This window comes from Amphimedon queenslandica, unplaced genomic scaffold, assembly GCF_000090795.2.
Source record: "Amphimedon queenslandica unplaced genomic scaffold, v1.1 AMPQUscaffold_13386, whole genome shotgun sequence".
Classification (NCBI taxonomy): domain Eukaryota; kingdom Metazoa; phylum Porifera; class Demospongiae; order Haplosclerida; family Niphatidae; genus Amphimedon; species Amphimedon queenslandica.
The window spans coordinates 158,460-163,692 of record NW_003546378.1 but is presented as its reverse complement, the minus strand read 5'-3'; the positions used below and the strand labels follow the sequence as shown (position 1 = coordinate 163,692).

At 35.7% G+C, this 5,233-nt stretch overlaps 1 long non-coding RNA gene across 1 annotated transcript; it reads right to left on the bottom strand.

Annotated features, from left to right (window-relative positions):
* Positions 1 to 441: 441 nt before the first annotated feature.
* LOC109582386 (uncharacterized) lies at positions 442 to 4,263 on the bottom strand. Its single transcript, XR_002185069.1, has 2 exons — positions 4,185 to 4,263; positions 442 to 625 (listed from the first exon to the last, which is right to left on the bottom strand). It is a non-coding gene; the product is annotated as an uncharacterized LOC109582386 (long non-coding RNA).
* Between the last annotated feature and the right edge of the window lie 970 nt (positions 4,264 to 5,233).

Genomic DNA, 5,233 nt, shown 5'->3' with positions numbered 1-5,233 from the left:
TGTTAGTTCTATTTATCGAACAAGATATCTTTCATGAAACAATATACTGTAACAGTATCAAATATTTGAGTCAGGTCTATACTTCTATGGTCATTCTACCTATACAAGACAAAATGCATAAAGGTAAGCTCTGTTTAATTGTGTTCCTGTTAATTCCTTGTCAATTACTTTATCATCATTACTGTATGTTTTTTGCCATAGGTATAGACAATTATTGCTACTTAAATGAAAAAATCAAATTGCTCTTGTTTGAATCTTTCTCTTGCTTGGATTCCATTTGTTAATACACATGTATGTTATGTAGGGCATTGTAACTATCTCCTTGTATTGTAGGTCAGCGAAGATTGCAGTAAATACATAAAGTCATGTAAACCACATGAAAGTCATGTAAACCACACGAAAGTCATGTGAAGCTGCATGATAAATGTTCCCTGGCATAGCTGCTTTTCAAGGAAATCAACAAAAATGAAAATGATAAGTATCTATGTTCAAATATTATAAGTCATGGAGTAAATACATTACAGGTTTCATATACACACTTCATCACTTGCTGCTTCATCCCTGCCTTTCTCACATTAACACTTAACACTCTGGAAAATGGTAGCACAACAGTTGAAACAAACAACTATTAAAGCAAGAAAAAATATTTAGTATAAATCACAATATTTTATTACTGCATGTAGCAACTTCTATTTGATTGAGAAAAGATACAAGTTAACTCTAGATGCACTAACTGTTCTACTGCTTTCTTACTTCTATTCAGTACTAGTCTTGTCACACCCCTTCGCTACCTGCGGAGGAAGGGTCTGGGACACTGCTATCTAAAACTTATGCAAAAAAGAACACATGGTTGGCTCTACGTCATGTGATAGAGGAGACCAGATCAGTCAAAATAGCTGGAATAGATGCTTTGCAGCTAAAGAAAGATGAGGATAGAGTATCTTGGACATCTCTTGCAAATTTGAGGGCAGTAACTCTTCACAGATCACCGTAGTATTTACTTGTTATCAATGACATTTTATTATAAACACATGACAGTATTATTACATCATAAGTGCGATGGCGTCGTTGTAATAAGCAGCACAGTAATGCTGCTCTTAAACTTTGAAAAAGAAGTCCAGGGTGCATTGCAGGCTCCCTCCTTTTTTTATTCTGTCCTCATTCTTCCTCTTGTCATAAACAGAGCTCTTTGGTAACATGACTGCTTGTCCTACACGTGGTTCAAGCAATCTGATTGGGACGCCAGATTCTCTGGCATGAAGCACACATTTTATATAGCAGTGTCCCCAGACCCTTCCTCCGCAGGTAGCGAAGGGGCGTGACAAGACTAATTCAGTACTATAGGAACAACATTTCTTTGTGACAGATCACATGGTAGCGTATCAAAATGCTGACAATAGTTGGTTATGTTATAGCAGTTCAATAGCTGGACTTTAGAGTTTATCTACTTAAACCGTATACTGTTGTCTACTTATCCTAATCATATTATAATTATCCAGTTTATTGTGATGGTGACAGGACAGTATCCAGCAAAACTGAAATTTTTGTCAGGACTTTGCTAAGCATGATGCTGCTAATGCTGTTAAAACTATTGCCAATTAAAATGCTGTCAAAGTCATTAAGCTAAATATTAGACTAATGCTGATTCATACGTACAGGTTCATTCTACTTTAAAATCTTTCAACTTAATGCCAGTGTGAGTTATGTCTATATTCCTTTGTACTGCCAGTTAATTTTCAATTCCCACACAGAGTCAGATGCTTCTTTGAGGACATATATCAATGATGAATGTCATGCTCATTCCTACCATGGTATGTCTTGGAGTTCTGAAGGGTTCCTTTGAGTCACCTTCCCAGTCCTTGCGAAGTATCTTAATAGGATTCACAGTGCATATACTGGAGTCAATGCAGAAGTCTATTGGAGTCCTCCACACCACAGACCCAGTTTGAAACTTCTGTCTCAAAATAGTTGTTACTGTAACCTTTAACTCTGTTGTCACCCAATAAGTCAGTCAAGTTATTATTACTTTTAAAATACCAAGATGAAGATGTGTACTTATGTATATAATTGAATTTTATTTTAATTCATCTCTTTCAGTGAAACAAATTATTGATATACATGTAATACTGGCCTCAGAACGGATTTTTCTACATTTAGTGATATAGGAATGTCAAATAAAAATATTTAAAAAAATTAACACAAACAAGTAAATACAAAAAATTTTCAAAAAAAAGTGAGTAGGATTCTCTTTGTGCTAATTTGTGAAAAAAGGAATGGAAACAAGGACAAGTAGGATTCTGAATGACCAATTATTACGAACAAGTGACAACCCATACCAACGAAAGTACAAAACAAAAATCCTACTCCCATGATGCAAATTCTATTCTACATTGCAAGGTGATCTGTAATTTCTTACATAATAATATTGAAAGTACAATGTAGAGTAGAATTTGCGTCACAAGAGTAGGACTTTTTTTGTATTTTTGTTGGTATGGGTAGTCAGTCGTTCGGAATAATCAGTCGTTCAGAATCTTACTTGTCCTTAATTTCATTACTTTTTTCACGAATTAAAACAAAGAGAATCCTACTCTATCTTTTTTGAAATTTTTTTGTATTTTATTTAGTGGACTCTTGCTGCTATTGTTTTTCTAGTCGCCTACCAGTTAGATGGCAGCTATTGCAAAAGAAGCTGGGATGTATAAGTGGATCATCAATAGTAACATCTATTCCAAAGAGCTTTGCAGTGTGACTATGTGCTCTGGTTGACATAGTCTAACTATTTTCAGGCTATAATGTCTGGAAGAGGTCCAGAACAGAGATCCTGCGCTTGTTAGCCGGTCATGTATCGATCTTACCTTCCCCGGCCATCTTATTTAGTATTGAGGCTTCGATTTTAACACAGGAGGACAGCAGTGAAACTCTACCTGCATGGATTATTGGTCTGTGAATCAATCTAAATTTTTCTGCTCTCCAGACACTCACAATTGTTTCAACTTTGTACCCACTATCGGCTGCTGTGGGCCACTGGGCCTAGGCCAGACTTTATTGCAAGCTTTATTGACAATTGACTTTCACTTATAATACCTGTACAATAATGTTGCTTCTTATTACTTCATTTTAAAAAATATTTGCTGTCAACCCACAGAGACGCAAATTAAACCACAGTGAGTGTTACAAATGAAGGCCATGCTACAACACCTTTGTAACCACAGGCAGTGCCTTTGATATGCCCACTAACAGTTATACAAGGTACCTTTAATACCTGCAATGATTCTTAACTCAAAACAGAAAGAGCAAACTATAAAACTACCTTTTTTATGAAAGATTTGCACTGGTCTGCATCAGCATAGATACATTTATATTGTTATGGCATCAGTCTATTGACATCACACTTATTTACTCTTTCTTGACTAAAGAGTGTCTCTTGAAAATAAAAAAGTTAATTGATTCGTAGCGTTTTACATTTACCTTGTGATAGTTACATTTTGTTATAATTTCATGATTAGGACACTCACATTTTATTCATGCTGATCACATGCACCTAAGTTAAAATGGCACAAAACCACAAACTCATAAGGTGCCTGCAACAGGATTTGATCCTACATTTTGTTTTCTGTGCTTGCTCCTTTTGAAAACTACCTTTGTTGTCCTTCATTTAAGCACAAAAATTAAATTTTGCTGTTTTCATATTTAAAAGATTATAATAGTGAATACAAAAATATAACAAAAGAGGAAAACTTTAAGAAAATTGAATTAGAACCTATTTGTTAGAAGTGCTTCCAATACATTACAGTCATTTATAAGTACAACAAAAATGGTAGTGAAAGTCAGCTCATCATAGATATTTATCAGGCTTAGCAACATATTGACAAAGAGTAATAAGACTTTACAAATCATAAACTTGGCAGTAATTATGAAAAACAAACCTCAATCCTACATACAGACTAATGCGTGTATAATCACAATTTTTGAATTATTGGACGTACACTCTTAAATTAATGCTACTAAAATAAGTAGATATTAGCAAGAGTATAAGGAATGCTAATCGTTTGTTTCTAATGGCTTGTAAACTGTTGCCACAAGTATGCAAATGAAAAAATGAAAGAGACGCTGCAGTTTTTACTTAGTAAATATGACATCAGTACAAGCAGCATAATACTTATTACTGTATAGGAGGAACCTACCTATGTCTCTGACTAGTCGTAGGTATACTATGCATCCAAACTTCTGAAAAACATCCCACAAATGACCTAGTAGCAAAAAAGGCATAACATCACACCAATTGGCAACCAAATGGCAATTAAAGCAAAATAATTATAATATTCACATTATACTACAGGGTTGCTCTATGCTTGACGAGAATTGTCAACTAAGTAATGTCTCATACCAAATGATCACTTTATACATTATACTCATATCTGATTGGACACTAGACATGCTACCATGCTCTTGGAACATTCTAAATGTATATGTCTGAGAGTAGAGAGAGAAAGTAAGTAATTGCATTTTTTGACAATAAATTTCTAACATGATACAGTGCATCTTGGCAATGCAACAAATTTGTGGCAGTGGTGGGATACTGCTACAGCAATGTTTACAAGGGACCAGTGTTTATCCACACTGGCAAAGACTAGATCAGGAAAGGTGTATAGAAAAAATAACCATGGACAACAAATGAGAGCAAAATAATGATCTAGTGGACAACATTCAACAGCTGCTCAGGTGATTGACAGAGCAGCAACAAGCTATGCATATGCAACAGGAGGAGAATCAAAAGTAAGATCAGGAAGCCCAGCAAAAGCTGTTAAAGGGGGTGACACAACAAAAACAGGAGGCCTGATGCACCAGGGGTAGAATGCTGAGACTGGAAAAGCAGGCAGCAGCACAAAGGTTCCTCAACTGACGCTGAGGATAGTGAAAGATGGTGAAGATATTGAACTGCAGTAGTAGCCATGTGCCATTTGGGCCACACAGCTACCAGGGTTTCTCACTGGAAAAACTTTAGCCCCTACATAGGGGACCAATGTAACCGACTACATGATTGTGAAGACAGTGGTAACATACTATGTCCCAACTGAGAATGGACAGGAAGTGGAAGCAGCTGCATTGGAATTTGAAAAATGTATCTATGTCACTAATGATGTTTATAATGATATTAAGAGAGTTGGCCCATATTTTGGCTATCTCACTCTTAAAGCAGTTTTGCTCTTCCTGATCAGCAGTACAATAGCTA